Below are 20,276 nucleotides of genomic sequence, written 5' to 3'. Positions count from 1 at the left end.
ATAGCACTCTGAGCAGCAATGGATTTAACCTGCAGATCCACAGGAATTAAGTGGAGTATAACGTTGAGCGCAGCGGTGGGACATGTTCTGCAGGCACCAGTGATGCCCACACATGCAGTTCTCTGCACTTTCTCTAATTTAGTGAAGTTGTAGCCCTTCTGAAGAGCTAACCACCAAACTAGGCAACCGTATGTCAAAATTGGCAGAACCACTAAGTTGTACATCCAGAGTACGACACGTGGCTTGAGGCCCCATTTTTTGCCGAACATAGATTTGCAGGCATAGAAGGCTATATTAGCCTAGGCTATATTAGCCTTCTTAACTCGATTTTCTATGTGCAGCTTCCAGTGGAGCTTGGGGTCAAGTATTACACCAAGATACTTGACTTCCGATGAAAGTGTAAGACACTGATTGTTAAGTCTAGGAAGCTTAAACGGTGGGGGCTTGTATTTTCTGGTGAATAGCATCAACTCCGTTTTGTCAGAGTTGACTCTGAGACCGCTACTGGCGGCCCACCTGCTGAGTGTAGCCAGTGCACCTTCCAAAATTTCAGCCATATGTTAGTTATAGTCTGAATTAAATTAAATAAACCAACATAAATACGCCGTGTGTGTGTGCATAGGAGGCTGATCGTCCTCATGGTGAAAAGACTTTCAATGATGTGGCCAATATCAGACCGTTAGCCGGCTCTCAGCGAATTTGACAGAATCAGCGAATGAGCTGACATAGCAAGAGTTACGAATCAGTGTAAGCAAAAAATGAATACAATGTCTCTTCGTTGTCGTCTGAATAACGACAGATTTGACAAGTGTGTGAATATGTGTGAAATTATCCTGCAGATTTCTGCTGGCGAGTACTTCCGTGACGTCGCAGTCGAAGTTCCCCTCAAAAGTTTGTTTTTCACCATAATTATTGGCCATATCGTGACTGTGTTGGATTACTTCAGGCAGATGTAAGTTTTTTGCGCTCATCTGATAAACTGTATTTTTGTAAGGCCTATTCGTTTCCCTCCTCCGAAGCACAATAAAATATTAAAAATGTGAAAGTACAAACGTGAAGTGAAAACGTAAAAATAAGTAACAAATGGCACTGTTTGTTGTTGTCAAAGAAATAGCTGCACTTATAACGGAAAAAGTTCGCATGCTATCTGATGTAAATGCACCGCATGAAGAAAAGAAACAACTATTACAAATATCAGCTGTTCTCATTGCAGAAATTCGCTCTTTACACTCTAAACTTGAGGCCAAAGATGCCGCTGCCTCTACGTCAACTTTTGAGGGGGAAAAATGTTAAAAGCATTGTTGCTAATTGTGACAATATTCTCACCAGTGCAAATACAAATAAATTGGTAAATCTTGCGTGCACTTCGCTCTCTCCCCTTTCTGTTCGATGTCCGCCTATTGCCAATGAGAACAGTGCGCTGAACTCTGCCGCTGCATCGAAGCCTGCGTCGCAAAGCTCTGCTGCTGCATCGAAGTCTACGTCGCTAACCTCTGCTATGTATGCCCCCGCTGTCGCCAAAGTAATGACAGCTCAGTTAACATCAAAGTCGGTTGGCTGCTGCTACTATAGGGTTTTTCAGTAAGAACTTTTGAACTTTTTTGAATAAAACACAAACGGTTTGACTTTTTTAAATAATTTTTTTTTTATTATCGAGTTTGAACATATATGTACATTTAAGTATGAAATTCGATTTCTTTTGCATGACCACCGCGTGCACGTTTTACGAAGTCCAATTGTTGAACCCAATTTTCGACCACTCTTTTGCATAAATCGGCCGAAATTCCAGCAATTTCGCGTTCAATATTGGCTCTGAGCTCACAAATCGTCACCGGCTTGTTACTGTAGACCAATTATTTCACATACCCCAAAACGGGACGGCTTGTTAAATGGACCGTAAAATGGCCGTAATGCTCTTAAAGTAGCAGCAACAGAACGATTATTTTCATAAAAAATTTGCACGATTTGCAATCGTTGATCAAGTGTGTAGCGTTCCATGATGAAATGTATACTAATGAAGTTTACAAATGACAAGCGAAAAATAAAAAATATTGCGTCGTTCGCCCTCCCTATCGGAAAAAAGTTGAAGCGCACCTATTGAACAACCCGCTACAACTGCAGATGTAACCTTCGCTTCTGTTGCTGCTTCGACGTCAGTTTCATTCCAGGTCACTGCCACAGCCGTAAACTTGCGATGAGATAGGCATCCCACTTTCGAGTTATTCGATTTTAAAAATTATTTTAAGAAACAATTTGTTTTTTTTCTTGCTCGAACGTCTCCACTGTTAAATAATTTTTCATGGGTCAGATTTTTTTTATTTTTAGTTTAATAAAAAACATCAATCAAATTTGAACTGCACAAGTTACAAAAAAGTGTATGTTTATGCATTACAACATCCGACAATGCCCTAAATGCTATGCTAGATAAAAGCAATGTGTAGACTCCATAAATGTGGTTTCTGGCACGAAGACAGAACTTCGAGACACAGAGAAATCTTTAAGATGCTATCTGAGCAGTATCCACTTTTCCACAGGGACCAGAGCCAATAATCGGAATTAGTTCCGTAGGAGTCATGAATTGGATCAGCGATTATGTATGCATAATCGCCGATCTAGAACGCTGCAGAAATGCCAAGTGTTTTTTGACATGCCCGAACAGAAAACTGTCAAACTTTCTACTAAGATTTCGAAGGAAAGACATTCGTTTGATGGTCGGTATTATTATAGGACACAACCCAGGATACCATTAGAATCATTAATCATTACCTGTCTTACTTGGAAGAGACGGATATCACTGATCACTTTCTCTGTGAATGACCTGCCTTTGCTAAAGCACGGCTACGAATTCTGGGTTCCGATGTCATGAGAATGAGCAATATTCGTTCTCTAAAACTGGAGGATATTTACAGGTTTACCAAAGAATCTGGAACTATCTTTGTCTCTGTCCCTATTCTTTCTTATCTTTTTCTCTGATACTTTTCTCCTTTCCTCCTTTAATGTCTACCATCTTTCCAGAGCTCTAAATACAATGGGCTTTATAGCCTAAGTGTCTTTGGAGCTACCACATCTCTTGTTGCTCCTTGGCTCTATTCAAGTTTCAATTTCAACCGTAAATTGATGGCGAGCTGAATTACTGCAAGCCAAAATTCCATAGGAATGAAAAATCTTTAAGAATGCGTGACTATTTTCACAATTTAAACTTTTTCATTCGCTACAATTCGCGCCCTATATGACCGCCTCTGAACCACCCATTAATATCATACAAAACTCGAAGAGCAGTACTGAAAGTCAGTGAAACACGTAAGCAGTAAAGGAATGCCAGCTAGAAAGACTTCTCACGTGATGTAAATTTTGATTACCAAAAGAAAAAAAAATTGTTTTAATAAGGAACCACCACGAAAACCAGCAACTCGATAGCCTGTGGGAAAGGATTAAGAAGATGCTACCAATTTTGATGTTTAGTTTGAAGGGATGGTGTATGCTTGCAAATTCATAAGAGAACATTTTATCAAGAATATATCAGCGCTGCAAAGCTTGACTTGAAAATAAATGAGTTCCATCGAAATTTCGAGGAAGTTGAAGTCTTTCTTTTATACGGAATACTTTTTTTATTTGTTTTGGAAATGTTTTTTGTAGCAGAAAACATCTGAAAGTGAAGTTTTTAATTCTGTTTTTGCATATCTGAGAAATACTAGGGTTGTTGTTGAAGTTTTGAGATATGGTAACACCACCGTGAAAATCTGATATTGACGTAGTAAAGCAAGTCTGGCATATTTAGTGGTGCTATTTGTGTTGTCGGCCTAGGTAGTCTAGCGTAAGTCCACTAACCTGCGATCCCAGAGGTTATGGGTTCGAGTCCCACGTAAAGCACGCTCTTCGCACTTTTCCAAATTTACCTACTTTCCCTGTTTCTAAAAGAAATTCCTTCAATTCCATTCCTCAACCCAAAAAACTTATCTTTTCCATCCTTACTCCCGCACAATAGTCAGCGCATTATTTGCATTTTGGCTGCTAAAACAAGCAAAATAAGTGGCATTGCATCAGTGGCGCCAGCAAGAGGAAGCGGGCGGCCGCGGTAATAGCGCTGACACACGAAATTTAGCGAAGTCCTCAACCATCTGTGTGATCCTTCTGACAGAAAATTGTGAAACACAGATGGCGCTCCAAGCAGTAAAAAGGCGTTGTTCCTAAGCAACGACAGGTGAGCATTCCCATTACTTAGGACTGATAGGGGCGGGCTAATCACCTACCCTGTCAGAAATCAAAATAGATTAACGAAACCAACGCAAGACTGTGTCTTGTCGAGATCCTTATGCTCCCCAGAGGAGTGAACAAGGGGGAAAAAATGTGTATTGCTTATGTATACTCGAAACATGCATCTTAGTCTGGAAAGGAAATTGAATAAATTTCCGTGCCTGCAGTTTTGTCATTTTCTATGATTTTGGTGTGAATTAAACCAATCCTTGTATGCTGAATAATTCACTTCGACTTTTGTTGATAAAGCAGCACCTTGAGTTCTCGTGCTTCGCTGGTTTTCGGAATTCAATACCGATTGCACTTCATTATAGAACAGAGGCTACAATCCTTCATCAACAAATACTTCCGCATTATCTGCAGAAAATTCTGGCCAAACACCATCACTAATGACGCACTGTGGAGATTAACGAACGAGGAATCCATCCTGAGGCAAATCAAATGCAGAAAGTGGCGATGGATACTTCACACATTGAGAAAACCACCAGACAGCACTACGAGGTAGGCACTGGACTGAAACCCGCAAGGGAGCATAGGTCGAAGGTTGATGCTACGCGAACTAGAAGATGCCGACATCTCATGGGATGGTGCAAAAACAATAGCACACAACCGTGTACCATGGAAAAGTCTTATCGAAGCCCTATGCTCCCGAGAGGAGTGAACAAAGAAAAAAAATAGAACGAGTTGCGTGAAAGTTGGCCCAAATCGATTGTTGTGGCAGAAAAAATCCTCCAAGAAAGATTTGTAAAACTATTTTAATCTACATAAATTCGAAACCCAATCATTCGAAAACCAGTAAAACCAATAGAAAAAAAATAGAACGAGTTGCGTGAAAGTTGGCCCAAATCGATTGTTGTGGCAGAAAAAATCCTCCAAGAAAGATTTGTAAAACTATTTTAATCTACATAAATTCGAAACCCAATCATTCGAAAACCAGTAAAACCACTTCGGTTCATAAATATTTATTTTCGTTTTCAAAACCTAAGTAGCAAAAATATTTATTAGCCTCTTAATTTGCTGTGTTTTTACTTTACAAAAAATTAAGATTTAAATACACTCTTAATCAAAAATATATTAATTCAAGACATCGAAAGAAATATACAAAGTGCATTAAAAATATGCACTGTACATACATCAAAGAAGTGGTAATAATACAAGGCGAAGTCCAAAATAAAAAAGACTGGTGTCATAAAAATGTTTTTGATGGGGCCATCTTTTTAATGAAGAAGTGCGTTGGAGCTTAATATATATTCCTAGCTGACTTCCAGTGAAAGCTTGGTCACATTCGGTTCAGTGGTGGAGGCGAAGTTATTGTGCCTAAAGTGTCAGTGTGTTTGTGTCATCGGTACAAAAAAGAGTTTCGAACAAGGAGCTAATATCAATTTTTGTTTTAAAATCGGTTAAACGTTTACCGAAACATTTGAGTTGATGCAAAAAGTTCATGGCGATGAGTGGTTTACACGTTTCAGAGATGGTTGTGAGGACATAAATGGCATGAACATTCGGGCCGCCCAAAACAGTAGTCACCGAAAACTCCATCGAAATTTTTCGTAAATTTATCAAAAATTAACCGAAATCATCGTTGCAATTCAAAGAATCAGAGTTGGATATCTGCAAAACATCAATTTATAGCATTTTAACTGATGTGCACGAGATACGAATGGAAGGCCCCAGACGAGTCATCCCACAAAAAATCGCGTTTGGAGAAGTTAAAAATCAAGTCGATGCTCATTTGTTTTTAAGATTCCACGGGAATTGTCTAAAAGGTGTATGGTGCATGATAATGTATCATCTCATCGATTTTTTCTTGTGACTGATTTTTTGACAAGAAATCACTCACCGTATTCGCCTGATATGGCTCTCTGTGACCTCTACCTATTTCGAAAATTGCATTTGACTATGAAAAGAAAACGTTTTGCGTCCGTAAAGACCATCCAAAAGGTTTGTACCGACATCCTGAAGGACATTCCGATCAATGACCAGAAACACCCTTTCGAAAAACTTTTAGATCGCGTAAAACAGTGTATCGAGGCCAGAGGGCACAATTTTAAATAAATAAACTAGAAGTTATCAAATCAAAGCGCCAGTCGTTTCTATTTTAGCTCAGTCTTGTTTATTTTGGACTTCACCTTGTAGACTGACCTACCTAGAGGGACCCACGTTCTGTCAAGTTATGAAGGCCAAGCCTCTTATGCAATTTAAATTTATATATGAGACATGCACCACAAGTGGAGATGTCTGCAGTCTTATGTAGCCTAAGAAAGTCAGATATTTTTGACGACAATCTCTTTTATGACAAAAATGCATTGGCTAATTCGCCTTTGTCTGCACGGTGGTGAGCACCATAAGAAAAAAAGCGTTAATGTTCAATGCCCATAGTAGGACTTGAATCTCCGCTTGGCCAAGATTACATCAGCCACTTGTGATTGTGTTCAATGGCTCACGGTCTCCGCATCGTTATTAAATTATTGAAACATCCTGAAATATGGCCAAGACTATTCACTCTCGCTGGCGTAAGGGCAGTTAAGCAGACATCAAGCAGATTTAAGACTTTAGTATATTTCAGTGCAGATGTGTATGTATTTTTGTATGTAGATACTTTTGTAATTACGAGTAAATTACTTATCTGAGGTTAACTTACTGCCACAATATAAAAATGGGCACGTATTTTTATAATTACGGCAGACTTCTGAAGGATGAATGAGCAATTAAATATTGAAAAAATGATTAAAATTAAACACAAAATACCGCAGGGTTTTTTCCATTTTATTCAATCTTCAATTTCGTACATAATTGATGCCTAGGCGAAATGCGAAACGGATATAGACTTAAGCGTTTGTATGTGTGTGTGTATGTGTGCATGCTTGAATGAGTTTTGCATGTCTTGCTATCAGATTTCTGCAGTCCTTTAATTTTCTTCATTCATTGGAATTTCCAGTACGAGTGTGTTTAATATAGTTTACGAGTTGCCGGACGTTCGAGAGCGCGGAATTTTGATGAAAGAACTGAAGATGCTCCGCCACAAAGTGCCAACCATTCACTACATTCGTGCCTGCTCAGCATAAAGAGCGATTAACTTCCTCTCAAGTTCTGTTAAGTCGGGTGAAGATAATAAATTAAATATGCATTTTTTGCATATGAAGAGTCCACCTGAGTTGCACGAAGAGCCAGTGCATCCACTCACATTAAAAGCGCTTATGATTTTGGGAATCTTGAAAGAACTGATGAGCGCGACAGAGTTTATTTTTTACCGCAAAATGCTGATGCAACGGTTGAGTGTTGGTTCCAGCGGAGTGGAGAAACCGCTCACACAGCTCACGATTTTAAAACCTCAATCACAGGCCTTTTAATCTCCAGGTTTGCGACTTCAACTCTTTGGCCAGATAATAATGAAAATTACTTGAAATCAACTTTAAAGTTTCTTTCGTGATGGAACGATGCACAAAGCATAAGTCTAACCCTTTCGAAAAGCATTGGGACATATATTCCCTGATTATGCCTCCGTTTATACAGCCCAAGCTGCAGCGATCTTTCGTGGTATTATCTTCGCTGAAAGCTCTTTACCGAAAGCAGTAATTTGCACGGATAGCAAATCAGTCATTTACTCGATAATGCACAAAATGAACAAGATGCACATCATCTCCTGTATCCGGAGCAAATTATTAAGAAATAGCGACCGCATAAAACTTATGTGGGTTCCAGGCCTTGCAGGCATAAAAAGGAACAATCTAGCGAACGAATGGGTTAAACTCGCTAGGAAAGAACCACTTATAACTTTCAACTATATTTCGAAAAAAGACGTATACAAATTTATATATTACAGGCACTATAATTCATACATTATCACTTGGGGATCCTCTTTACACCGCTATATCGTAAATACTCCAAACAGGATAAAACCAAACTACCCAACATGGATAAATGATGACTAACAAAAATGGTACACAGATGGTTCGAAAACGCGCCAAGCAGTAGGAGCAGGAATAGTGGGGTCTAGAGCATACAAGACCCTAATATTAAGTACAGATACCACAATTTTCCATGCGGAGCTCTTCGTAAAAATTGAAATACTTTCGGACTGCCAATCGGTTCTCAAAGCCTTAAATAGCTTCACATTCGAGTCAAAAGTCCTAATAGAGTGTAACAATGCACTCAACAAACTGGCCACTCATAATCAGGTCTCACTGATTGGGGTAGCAGGCCATGAGGAACACAAAGAAAACGAGAAGGCAGACTTTTATGCCAAAAAAGGGTCAGAAGAGCTATTGTATTTATTGGGCCAACCCCATTTTTCCGCTTTAACAAAAATAATATAAAACAGGAAACCAAAAGATGAATCCAAACTAAAATCAGGGAACACAGGAACGGCACCAGCGGCCTTAATCACTCCAAAAAGTTTTCGAACTTCAGTGTCAACAGAGCAAAATCTGTTCTAACCCTAGATAAAAAGGGCTTCAGACTACTCTGTGGAGCACTTACAGGTCACTTTGCCTGTAATAAATACTTTAACACAATAGGATTATCTAGCACAAGATTATACAGATTCTGCTGTGATGAAGAAGAGTCTATGGAAAACTTAATCACCAACTGTGAGGAATTAGGCCACAGGAGACACAAAGTTCTAGGCTCGTACCTACAAGAAGAGGAAGACCTACAATTGCTCCCTTCTAAGGAGCTGGTTCGATCCCTCGGTATACTAAATAATTATAATTAAGTAATTAGACCAATCTGGTCGCAGTGCATAAAGGCCTTAGTCTAACTCGTACAACTTGGTCCACCAAATACATAGAATTCTATTTTCTTTTTTTTATAATTGGCACACCCTTTTTTTGGTGTTTGGCCGAGCTCCTCCTCCTATTTGTGGTGTGCGTCTTGATGTTGTTCTACAAATGGAGGGACCTACAGTTTTGAGCCGACTTCGAACGGCAGATATTTTTATGAGGAGCTTTTTCATGGCAGAAATACACTCATGTCTGCCGAGGGGCGACCGCTATTAGAAAAATGTTTTTCTTAATTTTGGTGTTTCACCGAGATTCGAACCAACGTTCTCTCTGTGAATTCCGAATGACATTCGGCTACGGTGGCCGCCAAATACATAGCATTCGCAGCGTGAATATTCGGCCGAGGCGACGAATGACTTTCTTTTCTTTGAATTGCTGTAATGAATCCATTTTTCATCACCCGTCACGATGCGATGAAGAAAACCCTTCCTTTTTTGCCACTGGAGCAGTTGTTCACAGGCGAAAAAACGACGTTCAACATCCCTTGGTTTTAACTCATAAGGAACCCAAGTTCCCTGTTTCTGAATCATTCCCAAAGCATGCAATCGCTTGAAAATGGATTGGCGGGTAACTTCTAATATTGAAGCCGGCTCTTTTTGCCTTTGACACGGATCCTCATTGAGCAATGCCTCCAATTCAGCGTCTTCGAAGGTTTTTGGCCTTCCTTCTCGCGGACGGTCGTCAACATTAAAATCACCGTCTTTGAAGCGACAAAACCAGTCTCGGCACGTTATTTCACTTAAAGCTGGATCTCCATAAACTTTTTGTAGCTCTCGATGCGCTTCAGCCGCCGTTTTTTTCGAATGAAAGAGGAAAATCAACACGAGTTTACAAAACTTGCTTGCAACGTTCCAGCAATGTTTTGAAATGCACATCTTCTTCTTAATTGGCGTGATAACCGCTTACGCGATTTTGGCCGAGATTAACAAAGCGCGCCAGTCGTTTCTTTCTCGTGCTAACCGGCGCCAATTGGTCACACCAAGTGAAGCCAAGTCCTTCTCCACCTGATCTTTCCAACGCAGAGGAGGCCTTCCTCTTCCTCTGCTACCACCAGCTGGTACCGCATCAAATACTTTCAAAGCCGGAGCGTTTGTATCCATTCGGACGACATGACCCAGCCAACGAAGCCGCTGGATCTTTATTCGCTGCGCTATGTCTATGTCGTCGTAAAGCTCATACAGCTCATCGTTCCATCGTCTGCGATATTCGCCGTTGCCAACGTGCAAAGGTCCAAAAATCTTACGCAGAATCTTTCTATCGAACACTCCAAGCGTCGCTTCATCGGATGTTGTCATCGTCCAAGCTTCTGCGCCATACGTTAGGACGGGCATGATGAGAGTCTTGTAGAGTGTTAGTTTTGTTCGTCGAGAGAGGACTTTACTGCTCAATTGCCTACTTAGTCCAAAGTAGCACTTGTTGGCAAGAGAGATTCTACGTTGGATTTCAAGGCTGACATTGTTATCGGTGTTAATGCTGGTTCCTAAATACACGAAGTCTTTTACAACCTCAAAATTATAACTGTCCACAGTGACGTGGGTGCCGATACGCGAGTGCGCCGACTGTTTGTTTGAAGACAGGAGGTACTTCGTTTTGTCCTCGTTCACCACCAAACCCATTCGCTTTGCCTCTTCATCCAGTTTGGAGAAGGCAGAACTAACAGCGCGGTTGTTAAGGCCGATGATGTCAATATCATCGGCATACGCCAGCAATTGTACGCTCTTATAAAAAATTGTGCCTGAGCGATTAAGTTCTGCGGCTCGTACGATGCTCTCCAACATCAGGTTAAAGAAGTCACACGACAGCGAGTCACCCTGTCTGAAACCTCGTTTGGTATCAAACGGCTCGGAGAGGTCCTTCCCAATTCTGACGGCGCTACTGGTGTTGAGCAACGTCATCTTACATAACCGTATTAGTTTTGTGGGGATACCAAATTCAGACATAGCGGCATACAGGTAACTCCTTTCCGTACTGTCGAATGCAGCTTTGAAGTCGACGAAAAGATGGTGTGTGTCGATTCTCCTTTCATGGGTCTTTTCCAAGATTTGGCGTATTGTGAATATTTGGTCGATGGTAGACTTTCTAGGTCTGAAGCCACACTGATAAGGTCCAATCAGTTGGTTGACGGTGGGCTTCAGCCTTTCACACAATACGCTCGCTAGAACCTTATAGGCGATATTTAGAAGACTAATCCCGCGGTAATTGGCACAAATTGCAGGATCGCCCTTCTTATGGATTGGGCAGAGCATACTTAAACTCCAATCGGCAGGCATACTTTCATCCGACCATATTCTGCATAGGAGCTGATGCATGCACCTTACCAGCTCCTCGCCGCCATGTTTGAATAGCTCAGCCGGCAGTCCGTTGGCGCCTGCGGCTTTGTTGTTCTTTAGCCGTGATATTGCTATTCTCACCTCGTCATGGTCGGGTAACGGAACGACAATTCCGTCGTCAACGATTGGGGTATCAGGGTTCTTCACATTCTCTATGACATGCGCAGCTGTCACCGTTTAACAGGTTCGAGAAGTGTTCCCTCCATAATTTAAGGTTGCTCTGTACGTCAGTCACCAGATCGCCGTCTTTGTTCTTACAGGACAACGCCCCGGTCTTAAAACCTTCTGTAAGCCGCCGAACTTTCTGGTAAAATTTTCGGGCGTTGTTCCTATTGGCCAGCATCTCAAGCTCCTCGCACTCACGTATTTCGGCCTCTCGTTTCTTCTGTCGGATAATACGTCTCTCTTCCTTTTTTAGCTCTCTGTAGCGATCCCACATGGCTCGCGTTGCGCCCGATCGCAGCGTGGCTCTATAGGCGGCATCCTTTCTTTCGGCGGCAGCATGACATTCCTCGTCGTACCAATTGTTTTTTCGGGCTCGCCGGAATCCGATTTCTTCTTCGGCGGCGGTACGTAGGGAACGAGAAATGTTGCTCCATTGCTCGCGCATGCCGGTGTGTTGGGCAGTGCTCTCCGAGAGCAGGAGTGAGAGTCGAGTGGCGAATCTTCTGGCTGTCTGTTGTGATTGCAGCTTTTCGATGTCGAACATTCTTTGCGCAGGTAGATGTACGTTTTTTGCTGCACAGAGGCGTGTGCGCAGTTTGGCTGCAACAAGGTAATGATCCGAGTCGATGTTGGGTCCTCGGATCGTACGTACATCTAATACACTAGAAGCGTGTCTTCCATCTATCACAACATGATCGATCTGGTTTCGCGTTTTTCGATCAGGAGACAGCCAGGTAGCTTGGTGTATCTTTTTATGCTGGAATCTGGTGCTGCAGACTACCATGTTTCGGGCCCCGGCGAAGTCGATCAGCCTCTGTCCGTTACCGGATGTTTCGTTGTGTAGGCTGAATTTTCCGACTGTGGGACCAAAAATTCCCTCCTTGCCCACCCTGGCGTTGAAGTCGCCAAGCACGATTTTTATGTCGTGGCGGGGGCAGCGCTCATAGGAACGTTCCAAGCGCTCATAGAAAGCGCACATACTGCCAGTTAAATTAGTCTCACTTGGCTGTCTTCCAAGGATAGTGGCTAACTCCTCACGTTCTTCGTGAATCTTGGACAGTAGGAGAGTACGTGTCGCGCGTCTTCAACCGTCTCTGGGCAGGTAGGGCAAAGTGGTGAAGCGAAGAGACCAAACCTATGCAGATAATACTGAAAGCACCCGTGTCCGCTCAGCATCTGGAAGAGGAAGTAACCTACTTCTCCGTGTCTTCGCCGTAACCACGTGTCAAGGTTAGAGATAAGTTCGTGCGTCCAGCGGCCGTTAAAAGAATGATCTCATCTTCGCTGCCATTCGTCAAGTGACGCCACTCGCTGTGCCAACTTTTGGTCCCTTGTAGGTTTTGCTCCTTGCCTTGGATAGAGACGATTTAGTTCACGTGTTAGCTCTAAGCTTAGAATAAAAATATAAGACTTTTTTTTTCGTGTGATGGCTGTCACGTTAGTTTTCTTTAGTGGATTTGGTATGAATGTCAATAACTAAACTCAAGTTGGACATCGGCATTAACAGCCATCTCTACCGAAGGTTCTCTATCCGTGAATAAGCAGACCCGTTACAAGCTGCGTTTGGCAATCTCCTACACATGCACATATTATTATTAATAAATTTTTGAACTCGCGCTAATAAATACTCGTATAAGTGCGTGGTTTTCCCTCCCTCAACGATGGCTAGTTTTAATTACCGGTTGTCCAGCGGCGTTCGCCGTTCGCACGTGTGTTCGACTTTTGTATGGGCAATTGTTATGCGATAATGATATTAATTCTACATTGTTGCAAAATTATCGTACACTATTTGGTTGCCAGTTACACGTGCCACAGTGCCACATTCACACGTTCGCGTATCTCTGCTTGAACAGGCAATGCATTTTTATTATGCGTTCTGATTTGTGTGATTTTTTATTTAACTTTTTGCTGTTGCTGTTGTAATTTTATTTTTTGTTAAATTACTATCATTGCTATTGTAATTGGATTTTGTATTAATTTTCTCTCCGTTTTGCGTTTTTTTATTGTTATTGTATTGTATGAGTTCACTGTTTTATGTAACTGTAAAAAACTCATTCATTCAGTGAGTTTCATTTAATTGTAGTTTTTAATTAAAAATGTCAGACCTGAATGCATTGGAAATTACACAAACATATTATATATCGAAATTTTTACAATAACAAGTAATTATGTCAGTCGTTTGATAAAATATGTATTAATTGATGCATTGTGAAATAATTAATTAACAAGAACAATATGAAGAAATCATAATTTTTGTTGAAAAAAATATCTTTCTGCATATTAGACTTCATTTAAAGGGTTGAAGGGCAGAAATACTTAGTACGCATAACAAAAATCTTTATTAAGTACTTCGTAAAGCTTCCTCCTTAAATATTACTTAAAAATATTATTAATGCACATCGTATTTCGTTTATTCACTGAATAACTTATTATTTTCTTATATGTGTAAATACAATATATTTTCTCTCTTTCTTACAGGTATGTTTGTTACTATGATGAATTCAAGTATCTTTCGGCATAGCTTTTAAAATTCTGTGCGCAATAATTGAAGCCATACGATAATGGGCGGCAATGAAAATTCGTTAATTTCATGAAACAAAGGTGCATACCAAAAATGTCATCTTAATTATAAAAGAAGCTAAATTTAATTAATTAATAATGGGTACTGAACATTCCAAGGCAATATCATATAGATTTATTGAATTACGAATAGACAATGGTATTCGCGGATGAATCTTCCTTTTGGACAATTAGTTGCATACGTCAACGAAATGTTAAGCTTTCAGCTAAGATTCCTGTTTGGAGCTGCTTTTCTGAAACAGGATTTGGCCATCAGTTTTACCGTCAGGATCAGCGTCAGCTGCGAAGATGCTTGGAAGAACTACCAAATAGTCAACTTTAAATTTTGCAAGCAGACATCGACCCCAAGCATGGAAGCCGAAGGTGTGTAAAGTGGAAACAGTAAAATGGAATTGATATGTTGAACTGACATTCACAGTCGCCTGAGGACAACCCTATACAAAAGGTGACGGGAATAGTTAAGCAAAAACTCGAACAGTTATCAAGGAAAATTCGGCTGATTTGGAGCCGGTTACTTTCTCAACTTCTCACAGAAATCAACACAAATATGAGATGTGAAGCCCTTATAGCGAATGTAGATGACTAACATTTTATGGAATATATTGCGTATAATAAAAAGTATAAGTCCATAAAATGCAGTTTGCAAGAATTGATTTGGTCAAATAGTTTCAAAAACTGGTTTATGGCCAATGGGGAGGGCAGAATTCCCAACGAATTGTGCCTAATCGACGATGGTTTGTAAAAAACGAGAAAATTCACAAACTAAGCCACAGGTAAATGAAAATTTTCAATTACTTGGGATATGTGCCGGCATTTCGACATACACTAGGGAATTTGTCCGAACTGCAGTAAATCGCTGGAAATTGTGTCCTGTTTATGGCCGGTTTAAGTTATGACAGTCTCGCTTCCATTAGACAGACTGTATGTAGATTTATTGGAGGTTTGCACTTCGACCTAATGGTCTTTTGTGCCCTCTACTTATCACAGTACCTCATTTAAACCCAGCTCCCTTATTAAACTTAAGATTGAGCTGAGTTGTACTGAGCGTATCTGTCTTTTTTCAGGCTGAAAATGGCAGCTATGGCTCAACCTTGTCCGCGCTATAGTGCTGCATTCAAGGAGAAGGTGGATTTGAGTCTTCTGGGATTGGTCACAGATACGACAAGAGACAGTGCAGGTCATGTGCAGATCGTTTAACTGTTTATCCTTGGACAGAGTTGTGAGTTTTCAAACCTGTTTTAGTTGGACAACCCCAGTAAGTATTTCGCTTGGCGTATCCCCAAAGTTTGGTGGCCTGATTGAATATAGCAGCAACAGAGATGATTTTGTGAATTGCTTTTTCCTTGAACATAATAGCTATTATTTCAAACTCAAACTCAGAAGTCATCTTATTGGCGGCTTATGAAGTAAACTAACTACTCTCAGAAAAACTAAAGGAATGGTTTTTGATACGCAAAAGAGACGAAGAAAATGTTCTCGACGTTTGCTTCGTAAAACCGCTATGCGCCCGTTCATAAATGTTATGTTGCGATCATTAGCGAACGAAGTGTACCCTCAAAACACATAAGCAGTCTATAGTCCAAGTATTTTTTTTTTTCCTTATAAACTCCTCTCGGGAGCATAGGGCCTCGACAGGACTTGTCTTCCATTGGTTTCGTTAATCTGTTTAATTTCTGGCAGGGTAAGTGATTAGCCTGCCGCTATAGTCCAAACGTAGGCATTTCAAATTATTTCAAAAACTTGGAAAATAACTTAGAGGAAAAAAATTTATTTAAGATGAAAAAGTGTATTAGGCTATTCATGCCTACTTTAAAGTCCTAGGCAAAACACGATTAAGTTGTTGTAAATAAACATGAACGCAGGATTAATTCCCAGGTGCTTCAATCAATTTAAATGTAGGCTTCAGAAACTGTATAACTAAATTGAGTGGACTTTCTAAAATCCCTTGGTATGTGCTCAACTCGTTTACTAAATAGACAAGCGAGCACCAAATGGCCGATGGTAGATTCTGTACAAAAACTTCTAAGTTCATTCAAATTTTAATAAAGTGCGTGTAGCGTAGTACACATAATAGAAGTGAAACTTCCAAGGCAGAGAAAGCAAAAGGGAGAGACCTGAGAGAGAATGAGAGAGAAAGAAATAAGAGAAAGAAATGTCCAAATAAATTCACAACATTTGCAGAGGATACAAATAAACAAAATTTACAAAAAACGGAGAAGGGTCGACCGGTATAGGTAAACGCCGGACACAAAGCGTAGCAACAACGCGCACTACTCCGATTCCAGAATCGTAGGAATGGCACAAATTATTGTAAGGCAATACCAATAAATCCGACGCGGGAATGGATAGCACTTTATAGTACGCACAAGCATTCGCCATAAAACGGAAATAAGCGCCAAAAAGTAGGCAGAAAAAAAAACCAAAAAAATTGGGACCAAAAAACCCCCCAAAGAGTAGGCACCAAGGAAATATAACGCCAAAAAGTAGGCATCAAAAATAAGTTTCCTACAAGTTTGCACCAACAAACAAGCGCCAAAAAGTAGGCAGTGCTATCTCTCACTAGAAATTAGCAAAAGCAAGGAAAAACTTAAGAAATAGCCTAAAGTGTATCTAAGATATATATAAAGTGTAGCCATATCTCTATCCTTTTCCTCATCGTTACATCTTTTTTCTCTCTCGCAGGACGAAAATGCCCAAAACGTTGCATGGCCTTGAAGTTGTACTCTCCATTCTCGCTCGTCCATCGACGCCTAAGAAGTTTCACTTCAAAAAGTATACGCAGAATATGTGGAAGAAAATATTATTTAATGCAACCTTCGTAACTGCATAAATTATATATATAAACTTGCCTAAGCTTCAGCGAAAGTATGGTAACCAAAACAAATAAAGAAAATTAAAAAAAAACTTAAATCAGGTACCTTGGGTCCGCTTCTTTAGGCTACGAAACGAAGGTGTTAAAGTGAATAATGAAAAGTTAATAGCGAATTCCTATGCGTCTAAAAGTATGCAAATTAGTTTAGGATGAAAAATACTGGCAGAGGACTGAGGAAAGTTAAAAACATTACTGCTGGACTGCCGGCTAATGAGCGTAGTGAAATGCTTGAAGTGACAATGAGTTGCTGCCAGCGCTTAACTCACTGCTCTCCCTCTCCCTCCCCTTCCCACGCGCGCACGGCATTACTCTCCTTTTCACGCTGTTTTCTGAATATTAGCGGCAGCGGCGAGCTTGCGAGATAAAAATCCAAGGCATGTAACTTTACTGCATAACAACAAATTATAATAATAATAACAAGAACAACAACAACAAAACTAAGTGCGCACATAATAACCAAAGGCTAAAGCACTAATGGCGCGACAATAAAGTAAACTTGGTTGCTCAGCATTTTTAATTAAACATTCCACACTTTTTGCCGAACTTGCGCACACCAATCGCTTTTCGTTATTCCCTTTGGCTGGGCTTGTGACTGCGCCTAAATGTATGCCACAACAAATATATAGGTTAAGCTGTAGATGGGGTGACAATGCAATGAGGGTGGAGTGCAAATTAGTTGTTGGGTTTTTTAATTTAGTAAATTTTTTCTCTTTCAGATTAAGTCGCCATTTTGAAAGTATTCGTAGTTAAGGCTGCTTAATATTTTTTCGGTATTTCCTGGTGGCTCACTTTTTAGCATTCTCGACGATGGATCAAAGTAGCGTAATTGGCAGGGCATTTCATTCTTTGCATATTCGCATTCGCACCACCGTTAAGTGGGAGCTGTGAAATTTTCATGTTGTTTGTTGACTCGACCGCTGGTGAGTGGGTTTATGTATGATTTTGGGGTCGACATTTTTTGTCTGATTATCATTTTGGCGGGTTTCAGGTTCACTGGGGACATGAAAGATTAAATCATAGAACTTTTTCCCGAAGCGATTGTGGGCACTGGTAAGCCAGCGTGTGCTTTTCAGCTCACGGAAGTCGTCGAATGTAATACATTTTTTAATTTTGATGCCAAAAGCGCATAGGTACATACACATATACATATATGTACATATGTATTTTAAAATGTGTAATTGAATTTTTAAAGCCTTGCGTGAATTTTTGCCCCACTTTTATGCGTAAGCTATATTATCTTTTGCCCTATGCATTAAAGTTTGTATTTAGTTTCGCTTGAATTAATGCATTCACCTTTTAGAACGATAAGCAGCTGATTTTTGGTTTGGCTCCACCCCACCACAGCCAATTGCGACTGCATCAACAATACGTCAACATTTAACCCTAATCTCTGCAGCATCAAACGTTGAAGCGCGCTTAATCAGCTTTTTCGCTTGTTTCCTTCTTTTCCAAACTGTTAATTAGAAAAGTGCTTAAATTGGATTTCAGCTACTTTGTTGTGAAATTCATCAGCTTAAGCGCGTAGCATGTCAACATTTTCACCTGTTTCAGACATTAGCAGAGAAATGCGGAGCGTAGGTATGGAAAATAGAAAAATCTTCGCAAGTGCATTTCATAAAATGGATCTAATACCGAATTTCGAGAAAAAAGTTCATGAAATTTTTTTTTAATTAATTATTAATCAACTGTATTTTTTTTTTTTTAATTAATTATTAAACATTTGTTGGCAAATTGGATAAACTTTTACAGGGTTACCGGGAAATTTGACTTAGGTACTTAAGGACCTTACCATTTAGTTTTTTTTTATTTAATTATAAAAATGAGAAACAACAATACAATTGTTATTGCACAGCAAAAAAAAGGAGCACTGGCTGCCAGGGCCTTCGGCTCATACCATTTAGTTAACTTCTGATAAATTTGGTATGACATGATGCTCAAAACTTCACCTTTCTCGCGTTATTCGATTTTAAAAATCATCGAAAAAAAATGTTTATATTACGCTGTACGTCCCCGAACGCTGGAAATTGTGTCCTGTTTATAGCTGGTTTAAGTTATGACAGTCTCGCTTCCATTAGATACACTACATGTAGATTTATTGGAGGTTTGCACTTCGACCTAATGGTCATTTGCGCCCTCTACTCATCACAGTACCTCATCCAAACCCAGTTCCCATATTAAACTTAATATTAAGCTGGGTTGCACTGAGCGTATGTGCCTTTCTTCTGGCTGGAAATGGCCAAGATTGCTCAACCTTCTCCGTGCTATAGCACTGCATTCAAGGAGAAGGTGAATTGGAGTCTTCGGGGATTAGTCACAGATGCGAAAAGAAGAAGCAGTGCAGATCGTTTAACTGTTTATGCTTGGAGAGAGTTGAGTTTTCAAACCTTTTTCAGTTGTACCGACCCAGTAAGTATTTCGCTTGGCGTAGCCCCAAAGTTTGGTGCTCTGACTCTCAAAACTTCACCGTTCTCGCGGTATTCGATTTTAAAAATGATTGGTCCCCGTTTTTAAATGTTAGATCAAAGGAAATTTTTTCCAGTTTTTTTTTATCAAATAATAAAATTGTCATCATCATTAAAATTTGATCCGAGCCCTTACAATTAAAAATATTCGCATAATAAAATTTTAAATTGACGCGTTTTCACTACTTCACACCGTAGAACAGGAAATTTGTGTGCAAAATATTATGCAAATCATTTTAGAGGCTCTTTATCCATCCAAAAAGGCATAATCATGCGATTAAAGAAGTAACCCGCAGGCAGATTTTGAACTCAGATTAGGTTAGGTTAGCCTGGTTGGCAATAAGCCACGTATAGACCTTTTGGTCCCTAGCGATACCAGATGGAGACCGACCTCTATGAATACCGAAAGTTGACATCTGTAGGAATCTAAGTAGAGCTGGGAGCTCCGCTTTTGGGATGTCCTCCAGATCCTCAAACAGTGGGACTCCCAGGCATTTTAAACGCGTTTTTTGGTAATAATGCCGGACGGACGCACAGAAGGTGTTCTAAAGTTTCCTCAACATCCACTCTGCATTTCCTGCATCTGTTCGTGTTAGCAATCTCTGTCTTGTACGTATGTGCAGCCAATAGATTATGATCTGTTAGTATACCTATGATAGTTCTGCAGTCCTTTCGCGAGAGCGTAAGTACGAACTGAGTCAGTTTTTTGTCGTTAGTTCCACACATAACTTTTACTGTTTTGCATGTGGTCAGATTAGTCCACATAGCTTCGCCTTTTCATGTAGTTATCCATTTCGTTGTATATAGTATTTAGCGGTTTTGGTATATCGTT

The sequence above is a fragment of the Anastrepha obliqua genome, chromosome 2, assembly GCF_027943255.1.
Source record: "Anastrepha obliqua isolate idAnaObli1 chromosome 2, idAnaObli1_1.0, whole genome shotgun sequence".
Classification (NCBI taxonomy): Eukaryota; Metazoa; Arthropoda; class Insecta; order Diptera; family Tephritidae; genus Anastrepha; species Anastrepha obliqua.
This window is presented reverse-complemented; position numbering follows the sequence as displayed.